Source organism: Bufo gargarizans, chromosome 8, assembly GCF_014858855.1.
Source record: "Bufo gargarizans isolate SCDJY-AF-19 chromosome 8, ASM1485885v1, whole genome shotgun sequence".
NCBI classification, from domain to species: Eukaryota; Metazoa; Chordata; class Amphibia; order Anura; family Bufonidae; genus Bufo; species Bufo gargarizans.
In genome coordinates this window covers 96,235,255-96,258,866 of record NC_058087.1, presented here as the reverse complement: position 1 = coordinate 96,258,866, position 23,612 = coordinate 96,235,255, and the positions used below count along the sequence as shown (strand labels likewise).

Below are 23,612 nucleotides of genomic sequence, written 5' to 3'. Positions count from 1 at the left end.
AGCTCCTCCAGACACTGCTAAACCACAAACAAATGCTGCACTACCCAAATGCACTATATAGAAAATATATAAATGGTATATAACATCCCTGCCTCAATCAGTTTTTTTGGGGGTAACTGGTTAATCACACCAGCAGAAATTATTTGTTCCAATAGTGTTTGTCACTCTGTGTAGCTGCGGTAACGCTGCAAAACCGCTGACAAATGCTGCACTACCCAAATGCACTATATAGAAAATATATTATTGATGCCGTACAGTGGCGTCTATTCACCATACAGTTTCATGGTAGGAATAAAATTTACGTTAACATATGCATTTTTTTTAATAGACTCTGCAGGATACAAAAACGTGGAGTTCTGTACATTTGTATACATCAAACCAATATGAAATAACATTTTTCTAGGCTCCAGCAGTGCACATTTTTGAGAATTTCCCTTTAAGATGCATAAAAAAGGCCCCTGATTAAAATACATATTTTTTGTGATAATTTTTGCCAATGATCCCCCTCTGGTATGTCACTGTTCATGTTGTGGGACTATTTGTGCACTTCTACTAAGTATTTGGCGACTGCAAATTTGTCCTGAAGGCCTTTCAGGTTTGCCTGCGATTAAAGTAAATGGGGTTCACTTAGAACTTGCGGTTTGCGAACATTTGATCATGTTCGCGCAATCACGTTCGCGAACCGTCCCGGCCGATGTTCGTCCATCACTATTCCTTAAGTACTGGAGAGATATTCTAGAGCAGGGGTTCAGGAGAAATTTACATTTGCTGTGGCTTTCCTGCACATTCATCAGCAGATTATTTTACTACTCTGCTCCACATTCTTTTTGAAAGCTATATAACCTTTTTCCTTAATAACAGAAAGGAGTATGAAGAAATATCAAACAATAACAAAACTCTTTTCATTTGTGATTCATCCCATTTAGGTTTATTCCGAGGACACAATTACTGCTGAGGAACAGATCTATATTCTTCTGCGAGCTAAAGTACAATGTGAACTCAATATCACCACCCAGCTACAGGAAGAAGGTAGAGTATCTGATGAGATTATTAGCTTGCTTAATAAACATTATGGTACACATAGTAGCACAAGTAATGAATTAGGAGATGCAATTTCTATAAGTTTTGACCGTATACCTCCCAATTACTGGATCTCTGTATATTTTGGGTGGGTAGGTGAGTGATAGAGTATCTGAATGGCCAGCTGTGTGTTGGGAAAATTACCTGTGTCTATGATTATCGGGGTTCAAATTTAAAAAAAGAAAGTCTTATTTGTACACATAGAGAAAACTGATACAGGCAAGATGCTGTAAAGCAGGGTAGGTTAACAGATAAATCTTATATCAGAATTTTACTAGCAGACAAATTATGTCCTTGTTTTTCCATACTCCTAGCCCCTTGTTTAGTCCATAGTTCCTGTTCAAACAATTTAAAACGTCTTTAGATATATCCACAGCCTTTAAGGCTCTTACCGGGGAAGCATCAGCATTTAGTGGCTGGAGCGCAGCTTGTTTGGCTGCTTTGTCCGCTTTGTCATTGCCTATTGCCTCTACCATATTACACCTTGTGTGAGCCTTTACCTTTACAATAGCAGCAAGGTCCATATGGAGTAGGAGTTGGAGGGGGCAGTGGATGTGGCGGTGGATGTGGATGTGGCGGTGGATGTGGAAGCGGCGGAGGAGGTAGCCTACACTGCTTTTTGGTTTTAAATTTATTTATTCTTTTTTAAATTAGGGTACACCCCAAAACATTGGGAAATATAACCTGTGATAACCCCCTCCAGTCATGCTAAACACACATTCAGACAATACACTAGCTGCAGGGCACCTCCACCTCCAAGGCATAAAGTGCAAGATCAGGCCATGTGTCTAATTTGGAGACCCATCAGTCAGTTCGTGTAGGCGTGTGCACGCATACTGTCCCACCATGTCGCATGTCACCGGGATGTCCATTTGGATATCTCTCTATCAACTTTCGATGTTCTTTTCTGAGCCTACAATGTTGATCACGGTTATCGGCGAATCAGGGTTCTACGCCGGAGAGAGAGCGTGAGAAAGAGAGACCACATCCAAGGGAGATCAATACATAGAATCGAAGGATAGGAGGGGGCGCGCGGCAATGACCTACTTCCTACTTGGGGACATAGGGACTCTTAAGATGCCATGTTATTAAAATGATTAATAAAAAAATTATAGGGAATGTCACTGAGGTATTTAGGATTTGGTAATGTTAAACAGGAGAGGACCTGCTGCCCCTTTGTTGACTCTAGATAACTTCTGCTGATCACACGTCCCCGTGACATCCACGATCCATTTGGATATCTTCTCTATCAACTTTCTTTTCTGAGCCTACCATGTTGATCACGGTTATCGGCGAATCAGGGTTCCACGCCGGAGAGGGAGCGTGAGAAAGGGAGAGCTCATCCAAGGGAGATCAATGGTTGCAATGTGATCGAGCTGAAATGTGGGACAAATTATTAAAGTAGAAGGATTGAATGAAAGGGCCAATTAAAGACAAATTTTAAAAATTAAATTCCCTGTCACCTATGCAGAGCAGGGGTTTTTCATCACCAGAAATGGGTTAATGTCACCCACCAATGGAACAGATGATTTTTAAAAATGTTGGTCCCTGTCATCTATGCAGAGCAGTGGTTTATTCACAGCAAAAATGGCAAAATGTCACCCAAGAATGTAACAGAAAAATGTATGAGATTTTTTTACCTAGGTATAGCAGTGGTATATCACAGCCAAAAAATTTGTGAATTACACCTGAATATGTAACAGACAAATTAGCGAAATGTTACCTATCTACTAGGTATAGCAGTGGTATATCACAGCCAAAATTTTTTTAATTTCACCAGAAAATGTAACAGACAAATTAGTGAAATGTTTTTACCTATCTACTAGGTACAGCCGGGTTATATCACACCCAAAAATAGGTGAATTACACCCGAATATGTATTAGACAAATTAGTGAAATGTTACCTGTCTACTAGGTATAGCAGTGGTATATCACCCCAAAAATGTTTGAATTTCACCCGAAAATGTGACAAATTAGTGAAATTTCATAATAATATAAAATATGTACAAATTTTTTATTTTTTTTAAATTGATTTATGAGGTGAAGGTCTATATGGAGTAGGAGTTTGAGGAAGCGGTGAACGTAGCGGTGTACGTGGAAGCGGCGGTGGAGCAGGACCAGGTAGCCAACACTGTTTTTTGTTTTAATCCAGGATGGCAAGGTGCACCAATCAGATGTCATACCCTAGTCACCAGATGACAATAGTAAACTGGTCCACGAAGTAAGCAAAGCGAGGACTTTAATTATAGCAGTACATATATATATATATACAAATAATCACTATAATATGACCTAAACAGAGCTATACCCTCAGTGGGTTAAAATGGTATAAAATATACTAAAATATAAAATAAAAGATCATAGAATATCGGTCCACTGATATAGCCAATCGATATAACTATGGATACTAGATGCAATATGCAAAAAAAAGGGATCTGTCCAGACTACAATTAAGCTGGCGGACTGCCTATCTACTATTGGTTATAGCAGTGCCCGATATCAAGTGGTTTTCCACAATTAAATAAATAGATTCTCCACAAATAAATTCAAAGTGTTAGTGTGAATATCCCAGGTGTTAACAAAATAAATCAATATAAATCAATATTAATAAAGGTATTATACCGGTGATAGTGCAATAAAGTGAAAATAAGTAAATGGTTATAACTAGGGATGAGCGAACTCGAACTGTATAGTTCGGGTTCGTACCGAATTTTAGGGTGTCCGTGACACGGACCCGAACCCGGACATTTTCGTAAAAGTCCGGGTTCGAGTTCGGTGTTCGTCGCTTTCTTGGCGCTTTTGTGACGCTTTCTTGGCGCTTTTTGAAAGGCTGCAAAGCAGCCAATCAACAAGCGTCATACTACTTGCCCCAAGAGGCCATCACAGCCATGCCTACTATTGGCATGGCTGTGATTGGCCAGAGCACCATGTGACCCAGCCTCTATTTAAGCTGGAGTCACATAGCGCCGCCCGTCACTCTGATTAGCGTAGGGAGAGGTTAGGCAGATTAATTCCTCCAAAGGACTTGATTAACTGATCGATCTGCAGCTGTGGATCATTGAGCTGCTGATCCTCAATTGCTCACTGTTTTTAGGCTGCCCAGACCGTTTGTCAGTCACATTTTTCTGGGGTGATCGGCGGCCATTTTGTGTCTTGTGGTGCGCCAGCACAAGCTGCGACCAAGTGCATTTAACCCTCAATGGTGCGTTTGTTTTTTGGCTAAAGCCTACATCAGGGTGAAGCTGTCACACCAAGTGCTTTTAACCAGCAATAGTCTGTTTATTTTTTGGCCATATACTACATCAGGGGCAAGCTGCGCCCGTCACCAAGTGCATTTAACCCTCAGTAGTGTGGTTGGTCAAGCTGTGACACCAAGTGCATTTAACCAGCAATAGTCTGTTCATTTTTTGGCCATATACTACATCAGGGGCAAGCTGCGCCCGTCACCAAGTGCATTTAACCCTCAGTAGTGTGGTTGGTCAAGCTATCACACCAAGTGCATTTAACCAGCAATAGTCTGTTCATTTTTTGGCCATATACTACATCAGGGGCAAGCTGCGCCCGTCACCAAGTGCATTTAACCAGCAATAGTGTGGTTATTTTTTGGGCATATCCCAGTCGAATTCTGTCACTAAATTCATACCGGTCACCCAGCGCCTAAATACTAGGCCTCAAATTTATATCCCGCTAAATCTCTCGTTACCGCTGTCCTGTTGTGGCTGGGAAAGTTATTTAGTGTCCGTCAAAGCACATTTTTTGTTCTGGGTTGAAATACAATTCCCAATTTAGCAATTTCAAAATGTAGTGGTTTCTGCTATATCAGAGCTATTTGAAATCTATCCCTAAAAGGGTATATAATATTCAAGGTGCACATAGGGTCATTCAGAATAACTTCACACACACACGCTACTGTGCATATCCCAGTCTAATTCTGTCACTAAATCCATACCGGTCACCCAGCGCCTAAATACTAGGCCTCAAATTTATATCCCGCTAAATCTCTCGTTACCGCTGTACTGTTGTGGCTGGGCAAGTTATTTAGTGTCCGTCAAAGCACATTTTTTGTTCTGGATTGAAATACAATTCCCAATTTAGCAATTTCATAATTTAGTGGTTTCTGCTATATCAGAGCTATTTGAAATCTATCCCTAAAAGGGTATATAATATTCAAGGTGCACATAGGGTCATTCAGAATAACTTCACACATACACGCTACTGTGCATATCCCAGTCTAATTCTGTCACTAAATCCATACCGGTCACCCAGCGCCTAAATACTAGGCCTCAAATTTATATCCCGCTAAATCTCTCGTTACCGCTGTCCTGTTGTGGCTGGGAAAGTTATTTAGTGTCCGTCAAAGCACATTTTTTGTTCTGGGTTGAAATACAATTCCCAATTTAGCAATTTCAAAATGTAGTGGTTTCTGCTATATCAGAGCTATTTGAAATCTATCCCTAAAAGGGTATATAATATTCAAGGTGCACATAGGGTCATTCAGAATAACTTCACACACACACGCTACTGTGCATATCCCAGTCTAATTCTGTCACTAAATCCATACCGGTCACCCAGCGCCTAAATACTAGGCCTCAAATTTATATCCCGCTAAATCTCTCGTTACCGCTGTACTGTTGTGGCTGGGCAAGTTATTTAGTGTCCGTCAAAGCACATTTTTTGTTCTGGGTTGAAATACAATTCCCAATTTAGCAATTTCATAATTTAGTGGTTTCTGCTATATCAGAGCTATTTGAAATCTATCCCTAAAAGGGTATATAATATTCAAGGTGCACATAGGGTCATTCAGAATAACTTCACACACACACGCTACTGTGCATATCCCAGTCTAATTCTGTCACTAAATCCATACCGGTCACCCAGCGCCTAAATACTAGGCCTCAAATTTATATCCCGCTAAATCTCTCGTTACCGCTGTACTGTTGTTGCTGGGCAAGTTATTTAGCGTCCGTCAAAGCACATTTTTTGTTCTGGGTTGAAATACAATTCCCAATTTAGCAATTTCATAATTTAGTGGTTTCTGCTATATCAGAGCTATTTGAAATCTATCCCTAAAAGGGTATATAATATTCAAGGTGCACATAGGGTCATTCAGAATAACTTCACACACACACGCTACTGTGCATATCCCAGTCTAATTCTGTCACTAAATCCATACCGGTCACCCAGCGCCTAAATACTAGGCCTCAAATTTATATCCCGCTGAATTTGAATACAATACATTGGGCCAAATAATATTTTTGTTGTTGTGGTGAACGATAACAATGAGGAAAACATCTAGTAAGGGACGCGGACGTGGACATGGTCGTGGTGGTGTTAGTGGACCCTCTGGTGCTGGGAGAGGACGTGGCCATTTGCCACATCCACACGTCCTAGTGTACCAACTACCTCAGGTCCCAGTAGCCGCCAGAATTTACAGCGATATATGGTGGGGCCCAATGCCGTTCTAAGGATGGTAAGGCCTGAGCAGGTACAGGCATTAGTCAATTGGGTGGCCGACAGTGGATCCAGCACGTTCACATTATCTCCCACCCAGTCTTCTGCAGAAAGCGCACAGATGGCGCCTGAAAACCAACCCCATCAGTCTGTCACATCACCCCCATGCATACCAGGGAAACTGTCTCAGCCTCAAGTTATGCAGCAGTCTCTTATGCTGTTTGAAGACTCTGCTGGCAGGGTTTCCCAAGGGCATCCACCTAGCCCTTCCCCAGCGGTGAAAGACATAGAATGCACTGACGCACAACCACTTATGTTTCCTGATGATGAGGACATGGGAATACCACCTCAGCATGTCTCTGATGATGACGAAACACAGGTGCCAACTGCTGCGTCTTTCTGCAGTGTGCAGACTGAACAGGAGGTCAGGGATCAAGACTGGGTGGAAGACGATGCAGGGGACGATGAGGTCCTAGACCCCACATGGAATGAAGGTCGTGCCACTGACTTTCACAGTTTGGAGGAAGAGGCAGTGGTGAGACCGAGCCAACAGCGTAGCAAAAGAGGGAGCAGTGGGCAAAAGCAGAACACCCGCCGCCAAGAGACTCCGCCTGCTACTGACCGCCGCCATCTGGGACCGAGCACCCCAAAGGCAGCTTCAAGGAGTTCCCTGGCATGGCACTTCTTCAAACAATGTGCTGACGACAAGACCCGAGTGGTTTGCACGCTGTGCCATCAGAGCCTGAAGCGAGGCATTAACGTTCTGAACCTGAGCACAACCTGCATGACCAGGCACCTGCATGCAAAGCATGAACTGCAGTGGAGTAAACGCCTTAAAACCAAGGAAGTCACTCAGGCTCCCCCTGCCACCTCTTCTGCTGCTGCCGCCTCGGCCTCTTCTGCTGCTGCCGCCTCGGCCTCTTCCTCTGCCTCTGGAGGAACGTTGGCACCTGCCGTCCAGCAAACAGGGGATGTACCACCAACACCACCACCACCACCTCCGTCACCAAGCGTCTCAACCATGTCACACGGCAGCGTTCAGCTCTCCATCTCACAAACATTTGAGAGAAAGCGTAAATTCCCACCTAGCCACCCTCGATCCCTGGCCCTGAATGCCAGCATTTCTCAACTACTGGCCTATGAAATGCTGTCATTTAGGCTGGTGGACACAGACAGCTTCAAACAGCTCATGTCGCTTGCTGTCCCACAGTATGTTGTTCCCAGCCGCCACTACTTCTCCAAGAGAGCCGTGCCTTCCCTGCACAACCAAGTATCCGATAAAATCAAGTGTGCACTGCGCAACGCCATCTGTAGCAAGGTCCACCTAACCACAGATACGTGGACCAGTAAGCACGGCCAGGGACGCTATATCTCCCTAACTGCACACTGGGTAAATGTAGTGGCAGCTGGGCCCCAGGCGGAGAGCTGTTTGGCGCACGTCCTTCCGCCGCCAAGGATCGCAGGGCAACATTCTTTGCCTCCTGTTGCCACCTCCTCCTTCTCGGCTTCCTCCTCCTCTTCTTCCACCTGCTCATCCAGTCAGCCACACACCTTCACCACCAACTTCAGCACAGCCCGGGGTAAACGTCAGCAGGCCATTCTGAAACTCATATGTTTGGGGGACAGGCCCCACACCGCACAGAAGTTGTGGCGGGGTATAGAACAACAGACCGACGAGTGGTTGCTGCCGGTGAGCCTCAAGCCCGGCCTGGTGGTGTGTGATAATGGGTGAAATCTCGTTGCAGCTCTGGGACTAGCCAATTTGACGCACATCCCTTGCTTGGCGCATGTGCTGAATTTGGTGGTGCAGAAGTTCATACACAACTACCCCGACATGTCAGAGCTGCTGCATAAAGTGCGGGCCGTCTGTTCGCGCTTCCGGCGTTCACATCCTGCTGCTGCTCGCCTGTCTGCGCTACAGCGTAACTTCGGCCTTCCCGCTCACCGCCTCATATGCGACGTGCCCACCAGGTGGAACTCCACCTTGCACATGCTGGACAGACTGTGCGAGCAGCAGCAGGCCATAGTGGAGTTTCAGCTGCAGCACGCACGGGTCAGTCGCACTACAGAACAGCACCACTTCACCACCAATGACTGGGCCTCCATGCGAGACCTGTGTGCCCTGTTGCGCTGTTTCGAGTACTCCACCAACATGGCCAGTGGCGATGACACCGTTATCAGCGTTACAATACCACTTCTATGTCTCCTTGAGAAAACACTTAGGGCGATGATGCAAGAGGAGGTGGCCCAGGAGGAGGAGGAGAAGGAGGAGGAGGAGGAAGAGGGGTCATTTTTAGCACTTTCAGGCCAGTCTCTTCGAAGTGACTCAGAGGGAGGTTTTTGGCAACAGCAGAGGCCAGGTACAAATGTGGCCAGACAGGGACCACTACTGGAGGACGAGGAGGACGAGGATGAGGTGGAGGAGGATGAGGATGAAGCATGGTCACAGCGGGGTGGCACCCAACGCAGCTCGGGTCCATCACTGGTGCGTGGCTGGGGGGAAAAGGCAGGACGATGACGATACGCCTCCCACAGAGGACAGCTTGTCCTTACCCCTGGGCAGCCTGGCACACATGAGCGACTACATGCTGCAGTGCCTGCGCAACGACAGCAGAGTTGCCCACATTTTAACCTGTGCGGACTACTGGGTTGCCACCCTGCTGGATCCACGCTACAAAGACAATGTGCCCACCTTACTTCCTGCACTGGAGCGTGATAGGAAGATGCGCGAGTACAAGCGCACGTTGGTAGACGCTCTACTGAGAGCATTCCCAAATGTCACAGGGGAACAAGTGGAAGCCCAAGGCCAAGGCAGAGGAGGAGCAAGAGGTCGCCAAGGCAGCTGTGTCAATGCCAGCTCCTTTGAGGGCAGGGTTAGCATGGCAGAGATGTGGAAAACTTTTGTCAACACGCCACAGCTGCACCACCACCTGATACGCAACATGTTAGCAGGAGGCAACATTTCACTAACATGGTGGAACAGTACATGTGCACACCCCTCCATGTACTGACTGATGGTTCGGCCCCATTCAACTTCTGGGTCTCTAAATTGTCCACGTGGCCAGAGCTAGCCTTTTATGCCTTGGAGGTGCTGGCCTACCCGGCGGCCAGCGTTTTGTCTGAACGTGTATTCAGCACGGCAGGGGGCGTCATTACAGACAAACGCAGCCGCCTGTCTACAGCCAATGTGGACAAGCTGACGTTCATAAAAATGAACCAGGCATGGATCCCACAGGATCTGTCCGTCCCTTGTCCAGATTAGACATTAACTACCTCCCCTTAACCATATATTATTGGACTCCAGGGCACTTCCTCATTCAATCCTATTTTTATTTTCATTTTACCATTATATTGCGAGGCTACCCAAAGTTGAATGAACCTCTCCTGTGTCTGGGTGCCGGGGCCTAAATATATGCCAATGGACTGTTCCAATGTTGGGTGACGTGAAGCCTGATTCTCTGCTATGACATGCAGACTGATTCTCTGCTGACATGAAGACAGATTCTCAGTTACGGGACCTCTCTCCTCTGCCTGTGTGTGTGCTGGGCCTAAATATATGCCAATGGACTGTTGCAGTGGTGGCTGACGTGAAGCCTGATTCTCTACTATGACATGCAGACTGATTCTCTGCTGACATGAAGCCAGATTCTCTGTTACGGGATCTCTCTCCTCTGCCTGTGTGCTGAGCCTAAATATATGCCAATGGACTGTTGCAGTGGTGGCTGACGTGAAGCCTGATTCTCTGCTATGACATGCAGACTAATTCTCTGCTAAAATGAAGCCAGATTGTCTGTTACGGGACCTCTCTCCTCTGCCTGGGTGCTGGGCCTAAACTTATGAAAATGGACTCTTACAGTGGTGGCTGACGTGAAGCCTCATTCTCTGCTATGACATGTAAACTAATTCTCTGCTGACATGAAGCCAGATTGTCTGTTACGGGACCTCCCTCCTCTGCCTGGGTGCTGGGCCTAAATATCTGACAATGGACTGTTGCAGTGGTGGCTGACGTGAAGCCTGATTCTCTGCTATGACATGCAGACTGATTCTCTGCTGACATGAAGCTAGATTCTCTGTTACGGGACCTCCCTCCTCTGCCTGTGTGCTGGGCCTAAATATCTGACAATGGACTGTTGCAGTGGTGGCTGACGTGAAGCCCGATTCTCTACTATGATATGCAGACTGATTCTCTGCTGACATGAAGCCAGATTCTCTGTTACGGGACCTCCCTCCTCTGCCTGGGTGCTGGGCCTAAATATATGCCAATGGACTGTTGCAGTGGTGGCTGACGTGAAGCCTGATTCTCTGCTATGACATGCAGACTGATTCTCTGCTGACATGAAGACAGATTCTCAGCGGGACCTCTCTCCTCTGCCTGTGTGTGTGCTGGGCCTAAATATATGCCAATGGACTGTTGCAGTGGTGGCTGACGTGAAGCCTGATTCTCTACTATGACATGCAGACTGATTCTCTGCTGACATGAAGCCAGATTCTCTGTTACGGGACCTCTCTCCTCTGCCTGTGTGTGTGCTGGGCCTAAATATATGCCAATGGACTGTTGCAGTGGTGGCTGACGTGAAGCCTGATTCTCTGCTATGATATGCAGACTGATTCTCTGCTGACATGAAGACAGATTCTCTGTTACGGGACCTCCCGCCTCTGCCTGTGTGCTGGGCCTAAATATCTGACAATGGACTGTTGCAGTGGTGGCTGACGTGAAGCCTGATTCTCTGCTATGACATGCAGACTGATTCTCTGCTGACATGAAGACAGATTCTCTGTTACGGGACCTCCCTCCTCTTCCTGGGTGCTGGGCCTAAATATATGCCAATGGACTGTTGCAGTGGTGGCTGACGTGAAGCCTGATTCTCTGCTATGACATGCAGACTGATTCTCTGCTGACATGAAGACAGATTCTCAGTTACGGGACCTCCCTCCTCTGCCTGAATGCTGGGCCTAAATATATGACAATGGACTGTTGCAGTGGTGGCTGACGTGAAGCCTGATTCTCTGCTATGACATGCAGACTGATTCTCTGCTGACATGAAGACAGATTCTCTGTTACGGGACCTCCCTCCTCTGCCTGGGTGCTGGGCCTAAATATATGCCAATGGACTGTTGCAGTGGTGGCTGACGTGAAGCCTCATTCTCTGCTATGACATGCAGACTAATTCTCTGCTGACATGAAGCCAGATTGTCTGTTACGGGACCTCTCTCCTCTGCCTGTGTGCTGGGCCTAAATATATGCCAATGGACTGTTAAAGTGGTGGCTGACGTGAAGCCTCATTCTCTGCTATGACATGCAGACTAATTCTCTGCTGACATGAAGCCAGATTGTCTGTTACGGGACCTCTCTCCTCTGCCTGTGTGCTGGGCCTAAATATATGCCAATGGACTGTTGCATTGGTGGCTGACGTGAAGCCTCATTCTCTGCTATGACATGCAGACTAATTCTCTGCTGACATGAAGCCAGATTGTCTGTTACGGGACCTCTCTCCTCTGCCTGGGTGCTGGGCCTAAATTTATGAAAATGGACTCTTACAGTGGTGGGTGACGTGAGGCCTCATTCTCTGCTATGATATGAAGACTGATTCTCTGCTGACATGAAGCCAGATTGTCTGTTAAGGGACCTCTCTCCTCTGCCTAAATTTATGAAAATGGACTCTTACAGTGCTGGGTGACGTGAAGCCTGATTTTCTGCTATGACATGCAGACTGATTCTCTGCTGACATGAAGCCAGATCCTCTGTTACGGGACCTCTCTCCTCTGCCTGGGTGCTGGGCCTAAATATATGACAATGGACTGTTACAGTGGTGGCTGACGTGAAGCCTGATTCTCTGCTGACATGAAGCCAGATTGTCTGTTAAGGGACCTCTCTCCTCTGCCTAAATTTATGAAAATGGACTCTTACAGTGCTGGGTGACGTGAAGCCTGATTTTCTGCTATGACATGCAGACTGATTCTCTGCTGACATGAAGCCAGATCCTCTGTTACGGGACCTCTCTCCTCTGCCTGTGTGCTGGGCCTAAATATATGCCAATGGACTGTTGCAGTGGTGGCTGACGTGAAGCCTCATTCTCTGCTATGACATGCAGACTAATTCTCTGCTGACATAAAGCCAGATTGTCTGTTACGGGACCTCTCTCCTCTGCCTGGGTGCCGGGGCCTAAATATCTGAGAATGGACTGTTCCAGTGGTGGGTGACGGGAAGCCAGATTCTCTGCTATGGGACCTCTCTCCAATTGATTTTGGTTAATTTTTATTTATGAAATTTTTATTTTTATTCATTTCCCTATCCACATTTGTTTGCAGGGGATTTACCTACATGTTGCTGCCTTTTGCAGCCCTCTAGCCCTTTCCTGGGCTGTTTTACAGCCGTTTTAGTGCCGAAAAGTTTGGGTCCCCATTGACTTCAATGGGTTTCGGGACGAAGTTCGGATCGGGTTCGGATCCCGAACCCGAACATTTCCGGGAAGTTCGGCCGAACTTCTCGAACCCGAACATCCAGGTGTTCGCTCAACTCTAGTTATAACATTATTCAAATCAATATAGTGTTCATTATCCATGTAAAAGAATTTATAGTGTCTCTGGAGACTCGACAATAGGTAGGCAGTTCGTCTTGCTAAAGGTTAATCTTTCTGTAATATTATAATAGATCTCCTGAAAAGTATATTTGTGATCTCCTGGGAATCGGCTTTAATTTTCAGTGTTCAGTCCACCCGATTCCTAGGGATACGCTATAATCCGCAACTTTGCAGTCCAACAGGTAATTAGGCAAGTTTTGGATTCGAGGGCATCAGTGCAGTAGAATACAATAAGATGATTATATTACAGTACACAGAAGTGCAGCAGTATTTGATTGTTTACTCACGTATAGTATTAAAACCATTGGCACCTAATCCAGAAGGATAAAATTATAGGTCCCCTGGTTCCATCAATACCGGAGATAGTGTATACAAAGGACACAGGGAATGAGAGAAAAGAACGCAACCGGCACTGCTACATGCACCCATGCAGTCACTGGAGCATATAAAACACTTGGATCCCGAACCTTCATGGTGGTGCTCTATCGGTGGTATAGTAGTTATGATGATAGCAGAAGAAAAAAGCACCGCGGCACTCACCACTGGTCACAAAGTTGCTGTTTGCAGTTTATTTTTCAAATGCACATCGTGGACGCAGACAGGACACAGGTGACTGAACAGGCTACAGCTGTTTCGCGCTGTGTTGCGCTTTGTCAAGCCTCCTGTGACGTGAAGGAGGAGAGGGCTAGAAATACCCCCATCTCATGCACGTCACTGGTTACAATCAAGTGGTATAAAAAACATATGTGTGCTAAAACCAATCAAATGAAAACAGCTAAGTCATTTTTGTCATTTAACCCTAGAGGGCCCATGGCTTGTGTTTTGATTATCCATGCAGCTTCTCTCTGCAGGAGAATGCGTTTTCTGTCCCCCCCTCTCATGGGGGTATGAACCACTTCTATACCTGCACATTTCAAAATTTCACTGTTCCCTGCATGTTCATTATGTATATGCTCAATTAATCTAGTGTATACAAAGGCCCCTAATTTGGGTATAAAGATAGCACCATCTATTAAAAGCCAGCCAAGAAAAACTGGATCCATTAATAAATGGTTGAAAAGGAGCGGGTTCCATATATGTGGATGCTGCATTAATTGCAGGAATACGTCTTTTACAAAAAAGACTACACGAGTGAGCTCAAGACAAAACAATTTTTCAGTTGAGATAAAGAATCTCCTCACATGTAATAGCTCAAATGTTATTTATATTATTGAATGCTCCTGTGCCAAACAATATATTGGCAGGACCAAAAGACCTTTAAAAATTCGGATAGCGGAGCATATAAATAACATCAAAAAGGGTTATGAAAAACACACGCTATCCAAACATTTGAAATTGATACATAACCAAGATCCCAAATTTTTACCATTTGCAGCATTCGAACAGATAGAACGCCATTGAGGGGAGGGAACCACATCGCCCGAATGTCTAGAGCAGAGTCGAGAAGGATCTTCGAATTCGGCAGCTTGGCTCCCGCCGGGCTGAATGCCGAATTGGAAATATTTGGGTTCCTGTGATGGGTTGGATGCCTTCGGCCCACGGGGGGTACTAGTCAGGCTGTGTACCAGCACTATGACCTCCCCTGGACGGGAGGTCTCCACCCCTACTTCATCTGGCCCTCATCTGTTCAACCTCAAATCCATCTGGTCCACTCCTGCCCGAACCATTTTTAGGTGATGACCCCCATTGGCCCTAGAATGCTGCTTACTAAGGAAACCATCTCTGCATCACTGTCCCTGCGTCACTCTCTAGCCACACTATGAAATTAGATTGCAATATCCTAGTATATTTTATGTATTATATATTTTATGCTATATTTTTATACATCATATATTTTAAACCTATTACAGATGTCCCTCACCATTTAATTCATTCTTAATATATAATATTTGGAATAAATAAATAAGTTTTAACAAAGAAATAATTAAGCCTTAATAATAAATTGTAATATATAAGGCAATCTAGTAACACTCATTTAACGGAATTTTATATATATGTAACTTTATTCCCAGCAACGTTTCGACCTTCTCACTGAGGCCTTTGTCAAGCTACAACAGTGCTAAAAAGTGGGGGCTATATACCCACAATTCATTACAAAGTCAGTGCAATTAGTGAAATCAAATGTTAACAATTAAGTCACATGACCATCCAACATCATAATGTCACATGACTATACAAGTGGGTATCTTGTTTATATCAAATAATAAAACCATCATAAAACATCATGTGGCATAAATGAATAGTGTTGATCTTACATCATAAGTGCCATATATCATATGTACGATGAACAGACATCGGTATTCCAGAACATTACATCCAGCATCCACTATAACCAAAGTGATCACAAAGTGTTCTAACCATAAAGAGTTAAAAACAACAATTCATTGTACAGCTGTATCATATTACTTATTAAAAACTGGTGAGACCAACCGTCATGGAGTTGCCAAGTGTGCCTGCTTCAGCGTCTCCCCGTCTGCCCGGTGCATGCGCCGCACCGTGCGTCATCCGTCACCCTCCCCACCTGGCCGCGTCATCACGCACGCACCCTGGAGCGCAACGTCGCCCAGTGGAAGGCATCGCAAGTAGAGCGGCCCCGGGGGGCAGGGCAAAGGAGGACACACGCCCGGATCGCCTCACCAGGCGTCTAGGGGGCGTGTTAGTGGCCATGGTTATGGCATGGATTACCATCCCAGAATGGACCGAGACAGTGACACTCCGCACAATCAGCTGACCGACCTAAATCAAAATACGACGATGTGTCCAGTGGGGGCCACCACCAAACTATCGGTAAAAGAAACCGAAGTGGTGCGTTCCCCTAAGTCCACATCAACACTGCCAACATTAGCTAATGTGCAGATACAATGGGGGAATCCTTCCCATCTCCCTGCATTAATAGTTTGATATAGATAGAGATGCCATCTGGCATACAGATTCCAGGCCAGGATTCGCTTCTCATATCATCTCAGAAAAGAATCGATGTTGGTCAGATTTTCTTGATGTGCGGTGTGTGACTTGTCATTGTTACCCCTCCTAAACACCAACCAATGGTCACCATCAAGCTTGCACACTGGGGTAGTCCATATACGGTCAGGTCCAATCATAAGACAAAGGATCTCTTTTTCTCAAGTGTCTATCTGTGGATATAAAGAGAAGATATGAGTAAATTCCTACAACACTCTATAAAACTAGCACTGTTGTATATCCTCCCCACTTAGCTAGATAAACAGTGTCACCTCCACGCCTGGGGAGCAAATTGACACGTACATCAATGCAGTAAGGGTTGAGATCGAGGGGCTAAAGAACACCCTACAAAGTGGTGGTCTGAAGCACCCAAATATGACATCTGCTGAGATACAGGCCTTGGATGAGCTATGCAACAACGGCTCCCTCACTGTGAAACCCGCTGATAAGGGGGGAGCCGTTGTTGTAATGGATACTGCCTGGTATATCTCAGAGATACAGAGACAATTGGGGGATACCCTTGTGTATAGAAATCTTAATCATGACCCAAAATTTGAGGTGATTAAAATCATCACCAGGGTATTGGATGAAGCTAAAACAGGGGGTCTGATTGATGAGTCTCTATACAACTTTTTACTGGTCCCACATCCTAAGACACCATTGATGTACGTGTTACCAAAAATTCACAAGAGCATGTGTAACCCCCCGGGGAGACCTATAGTCTCCGGGGAGTCTGTATTCTCTAATATGGCGATTTTTTTTGATAAAATCCTTTGACAGTTTGCCAGTTCAGCTGAGTCCTACATTCGGGACACTGGTCACTTTCTCGATAAAGTTGCCGATGTAGTTGTAACGCCCATGACCATATTGGCGTTGTTTGATGTGGTCAGCCTCTACACCTCTATCAATCATGATAGGGGTGTGGAGGCTGTCAGAAAGTGTCTGGTTGCAACACAATATACAGATGAATGTAAGGAGTTCATAATTGACCTGCTCGGTGTAGTGCTCAGATACAACTACTTTGCTTTCCAAAATGGCTACTACCTTCAACTGCGTGGAACTACAATGGGGTCTAATATGGTGCCCACGTACGCCAATATCTTCATGGCTGGCCTGGAGACTGAACATGTCTATGTGTTCCACCACTTCAGCCATGTGTTGGGGTGGTGGAGATACATAGACGATGTGTTCGTCATCTGGGAGGGCACTGAAGATGAACTGGCCCAATTCCACATATTCCTGAATAATATGGATCCAGAAATCCAGTTCACTCTGACACACTCCACCGAGCAGGTTCAATTCTTGGACACTATGGTGATGAAGCAGGACACCAGGTTGGCGACAGACCTTTTCATTAAGCCGACGGATTGCAATAGGCTTCTAAGATTTGAAAGCTGCCATCCACGGCCCATGGTAAGGTCCTTACCACGGAGTCAATTTCTTCGTATCCAACGTATAGTGAAGGACCCAGCATTGAAAAACAAAAGACTAACAGAGATGGCCGATAACTTCTTAAATAGAGGGTACCCAAAAAAACTAGTCCAGAAACACTTGGACAACTTAGTCGCCAGGAATCCCAAGAAAGTGATAGATCAAGCTAGAATACCATTCATCTCTACCTACACAGAGGGCAGTGATCGGGTGGCCAAGGCCATTAAGAAACATTGGCCTATATAATACAGTAATTTTGGTCATGTTAATGAATTTACTGTGCCCCCACAGTCCAGACATATATAGGCCGTAGGAAATATGGAAGCTATCCATGTCTGAACTGTGTAAACTGCAGTTATATGCTAAAGGGAGACACGTTTACGCACCCAGCCACTCACAAGGTATTTGAAATCAGGCACTACCTGACCTGTGATAGTACATACGTCGTCTATTTGTTGTCATGCCCATGTAGTCTCCTGTACGTTGGGGAGACTACTTGTGACGTTAAGACGAGAAGGGACGCAACGGTGGGAATAGCAGGACTATACGTGAGTAAACAATCAAATACTGCTGCACTTCTGTGTGCTGTAATATAATGATCTTATTGTATTCTACTGCACTGATGCCCTCTAATACAAAACTTGCCTACTTAGATACCTGTTGGACTGCAAAGTTGCGGATTATAGTGTATCCCTAGGAATCGGGTGGACTGAACACAGAAAATTAAAGCCGATTCCCAGGAGATCACAAATATACTTTTCAGGAGATATATTATAATATTACAGAAAGATTAACCTTTAGCAAGACGAACTGCCTACCTATTGTCGAGTCTCCAGAGACACTATAAATTCTTTTACACGGATAATGAACACTATATTGATTTGAATAATGTTATAACCATTTACTTATTTTCACTTTATTGCACTATCACCGGTATAATACCTTTATTAATATTGATTTATATTGATTTATTTTGTTAACACCTGGGATATTCACACTAACACTTTGAATTTATTCGTGGAGAATCTATTTATTTAATTGTGGAAAACCACTTGATATCGGGCACTGCTATAACCAATAGAAGATAGGCAGTCCACCAGCTTAATTGTAGTCTGGACAGATCCCTTTTTTTTGCATATTGCATCTAGTATCCATAGTTATATCGATTGGCTATATCAGTGGACCGATATTCTATGATCTTTTATTTGATCTTTTATTTGATATTTTAGTATATTTTATACCATTTTAACCCACTGAGGGTATAGCTCTGTTTAGGTCATATTATAGTGATTATTTGTATATAGCTATGTACTGCTATAATTAAAGTCATCGCTTTGCTTACTTCGTGGACCAGTTATAAGAGTGCCCATCTTTTCCATATTACTACACTCCAAAAGAGTGAAATATCCAAAATACAACAATGAGCAATTGTGCTGTAGTATACCAATAGTTGGTTAAGGCCGGTATACATGTCTATTCTGCACAAGGTATGGATAGGTCGTGTGGGATCCATGCCTGGTTCATTTTAATCAACGTGACCTTGTATGCATTGGCTGTGGACAGGCGGATGAGCTTGTCTGTTATAACGCCCACCCGCCGTGCTAAACACACGTTCAGACAATACACTGGCCGCAGGGAAGGCCAGCACCTCCAAGGCGTAAATGGAAAGCTCAGGCCATGTACTCAATTTGGAGACCCAGAAGTTGAAGGGGGCAGACCCGTCATTCAGTACGTGGAGGCGTGTGCACACATACTGCTCCACCATGTTGGTGAAATTCTGCCTCCTGCTAAGATGTTCCATATCAGCTGGTGGTGCTGGTTTCTGTGGCATGCTGACAAAGCTTTTCCACGTTTCGGCCATGCTAACCCTGCCATCTGAGGTGCTGGTGGTGCCCCGGCCGCATTGGTGACCTCTTCCTCCTCCTCTGCCTTTGCCATGTCCTTCCACTAAGCCCCCGCTGTCAGGTGGGAATGCCACCAGCAGCGCGACTACCAGCGTGCGCTTAAACCCCCACATCTTACGATCATGCTCCAGTGACAGAATTAAGGATGGTACTTGTAACTTGTAACGGGGATCCAGCAGTGTGGCCACCCAGTAATCAGCACACGTTAGAATGTGGGCAACTCAGTGGTCATTGCGGAGACAATGCAGCATGTAATCACTCATGTGTGCCAAGCTGCCCAGAAGCATCGAAAAGCTGTCCTCTGAGAGCGGTGTATTGTCTGTGTCCTCTGTATACCCCCAGCCATGCACAAGTGATGGCCAAGTGCTGGTTTGGGTGCCACCCTGCTGTGAACACGGTTTCTCCTCCTCCATCTGCTCCTCCTCATCCTCTACCTTGTCATCCCCCAGAACTGTGCCCTTGCTGGACAATTGTGTACTTGGCGTTTGTGGGTGCAGAAACCGACCCTCGTAGCCACTTGGGAATGACTGGTCGGAAACAGTATGAAATGATCTCTCTTCCTCCTCCTCCCCCTGTACCACATCCTATTCAATCATCGCCAGCAGCGCTTTTTCAAGGAGGCATAGAAGTGGGATTGTAACGCTGAGAACGGCCTTATCGGCACTGGCCATGTTGGTGGAGTACTCAAAACAGCGCATCAAGGAACACAGGTCATTGGTGGTGAAGTTGTGCTGTTCCGCAGAGCGACTCACCCGTGTGTGCTGCAGCTGAAACTCCACTATCGCCTGCTGCTTATCGCACAGTCTGGCCAGCATTTGCATGGTGGAGTTCCACCTTGTAGGCACATCGCATAGGAGGCGGTGAGCAGGAAGACCGAAGTTACGCTGCAGCGCTGACAGGCGAGCAACAGCAGGGTAAGAACGCCGAATGCACGCACAGACGGCCCGCACTTTATGCAGCAGCTCTGACATATTTTTAAGGAATCTCTGCACCACCAAATTCAGCACATGCGCCAGGCAAGGGATGTGCGTCAAACCAGCTAGTCCCAGAGCTGTTACGAGATTTTGCCCATTATCGCACACCACCAGGCGGGGCTTGAGGCTCACTGGCACCAATCACTCATCGGTCTGTTGTTCAAGGCCCGTCCACAGCTCCTGCGCGGTATGGGGTTTGTCCCCCAAACAGATACGTTTTATTGGTGGCTGGACATGACGTATTGTGAATTTAGAAATTCTGACATTCAGGGCCACGGATCGCTGGTGGGTAGGGGGGTACTTCCTCTTCCGCTCCAGTGTTTGGGAGATGGAGAGCTGAACGCTTCTTGGGATCTTGTGGAGCTGCTTGGTGACCCAGGTGGTGGTGTTGCTGGCAGATCCTCTGTTTGCGGGGTGGCAGGTGGCACTGTCACTCCAGAGGTGGATAAACAGGCCGAGACTGCAGCAGGAGAGGATGCAGGAGTAGCCAGAGACCTTTCTTGGTTTTTGCGGTGTCTACTCCACTGCAGTTCGTGCTTTGCACTTAAATGCCTGGTCATGCAGATTATGTTCAGGTTGAGAATGTTTATGCCTCGCTTCAGGCTCTGATTGCACTACTGAAGATGAAAACTACTTGTGTCTTGTCATTAGCACAATGTCTGAAGAACTGCCACGCCAGGGAACTCCTTGGAGCTGGCTTTGGTGTGCTCAGTCCTTTGCTGCGGTGGGCAATAGCAGGCGTACTATCTAGGGGATGGCTGCTCCGCTTTTGCACCCTGATCCCTCTTCTGCTGTGTTGGTGGCTCTGTGCGACCACCGCCTCTTTCTCCGAACTAAACAGCTCACTTGCATGACCTTGATTTCATGTGGGGTCGAGGACCTCATCGTCCTCCATATCATCTTCCACCCAGTCATCACCCCTGCCTTCCTTGTCGGTCTGCACTCTTTCGAAAGCCACAGCAGTTGGCACCTGTGTTTTGTCATCATCTGAGATGTGCTGCATGTACTTATCTTGAAATATAAGTGGTTGGGCATCGGTGCACTCAATCTCTTCCACTTCTGGGGCAGGGCTAGGTGGATGGCCCTGGGAAACCCTGCTTGCAAGGGGGTGAGGTGAAAGACTGATGTACATCAGCTGCAGGTGCCAACTCTGATCTTTCAGCATGAGACTGGGTGGGAGACAATGTAAAGGAACTGGAGGCACTGTCAGCAACCCAATCTACTACTACTATCGCCTGTACTACTGGCCTCATCATTCGTAGAACAACAGTATGTAAAGGGTGTATCACACAATGACATATGCAGCAAGGCTGCAAAATTAAGTTTTTTGCCCTAAATGGGTGGGGGTTTAATAGCAGAATAGAACAACAGTATCTAAAGGGTGTATCTCACAGTGACATATGCAGCAAAGACTGCAAAATTAAGACTTTTGGCCTAAATGATTGTTTTTCTAATAACGGTATAGAACAATAGTATCTAAAGGGTGTATCTCACAATCACATATGCAGCAAAAGCTGTGAAATTAAGATTTTTGCCCTAAATGTGTGTTTATTTAATACCAAAATAGCACATCAGTATCTAAAGCGTGTATCTAGCACGTACAGATGCAGACAAGGCCGCAAATGAAGTATTTTGCCCTAAATGGGTGTTTTGTAAAACCCAGAAAATTATAACTGTATTTTTAGCTTAAATTGCACAATGACTAAAGCAGGAGAGGCCCCAGATGGAGGGTATTGCAAAAATTTGTTTTTTTTTTGTTGTTTTTTTTTCTCACAATGTTTTTATTGAGTGAATAAGTAAAGCGATACAGGCATTTTGGTATCAACAGCGTATACATACATTCAATAATCCTGATAGTACAAAAAGTCAAGGCTCTGCATCCAGTGTTTGCCCGTACCATGGAAAGGGGGAAAGGGGGAGGAACATAGGGAAGAAAAACGAAACATGAACATAACAACAACATATCCATGGTCCGAAGTTTTAGAGAATACCCGTCTCCACTTATGCACAAATGGTATTTACAATACCCAAGAACTGTTCAAGGATTTATTGATGAGAAGGGACATAGTGCACCCTCAAAGAAGGAGTTGACACCCCTCGCATTGACATACAATGATCACCTACTCCCAAAGAATTTCCCCTTCTCTCTTTATTTAGCTGGTAGGTGTAGGGAATTTATGTTTCCAACCCCCACAGCTTTTCAAGTAGTTTGTAAACATGCCCTGACATGATGCCATGGTGCCTTCCATTTCGCAATGATAGCTGACACGGTTTACCACCTCCAAGATAGGTGGGATTTTAGTAGATTTCCAATACTTAGCTATCAGAACTTTGGCAGCCATTGACACATGAAAAACAATCATGCGGTAGACCCTCGGCACTGTAACCCGTTGAGTAATAAAAATAAGTCTGGAGTAAAGGGGGGAGTTAAGTGAGAAAATGAGCATAGCATGGTAAGCACTTCCTTCCGGAAGGGTTTCAGTTTTGAGCACACCCAGAAAATGTGGATAATTCCTCCCACACTCCTCCCACATCTCCAACACAAGTTTGATACTTTCGGATAGATCAAAGACAACCTTTCTGGAGTCATGTACCATCTGCATATTATTTTCCTGGTTGCCTCCAAATGATATGAGCATTTAGAGAGTTTTTGATGTAACAAAAATATGTGCTCCCAAGAAATTTGATCCACCGGCAGTCCCAAATCTGTGGCCCATTTATCTAAACCAGTCACGGTCTCATTGTTATAAGTGTCTAGTAGCAGTCTATAAAACTTGGATATACCCTTTGCTATATTTCCCACACCAAAAAAAATATATTGCAAATGGTGAATCAGGTTTACCTACTTCCTCTGGTAGAGAATTCAACAGAGACCTTCATCTTAAGTATTTGTAGAACTCTCTGTTAGAAATCCCAAACTTGTGAGAGATATCAGAAAATTGCATCATCCCTGTTTCATCCCTCACCTCTCCTACTAATCTAAGTCCTTTTTGCATCCATGAGTCAAAGGATATATCCGGTATCATCTGCTCTATAGCTTCTAGCGGTATGTCAGAGCGTTTCATATGTATAAGATCTTTGGAGAGAATTACGTTCTTCCACAGCGCGAACCCTTCTTTTTATCAGTGTTGACTTTGGTTTACAGCCAGTGGGATCAATAAAAGGACATTGTAGAGTCACCCTAGTGTTCTTTAACGCTGACGCATTCACCTCTAACTGCACCCATAACG

At 45.4% G+C, this 23,612-nt stretch overlaps 1 protein-coding gene across 1 annotated transcript in view; it reads left to right on the top strand.

The window, feature by feature from the left end:
• Window positions 1-940: 940 nt before the first annotated feature.
• Window positions 941-23,612, top strand: part of PTH2R (parathyroid hormone 2 receptor) — a 1,033,981-nt gene continuing 1,011,309 nt past the window's right edge. The window contains exon 1 of the mRNA XM_044303853.1: window positions 941-1,029. The gene's annotated coding sequence lies outside the window, so the exon portion shown is untranslated. The remainder of the gene's footprint in view (window positions 1,030-23,612) is intronic.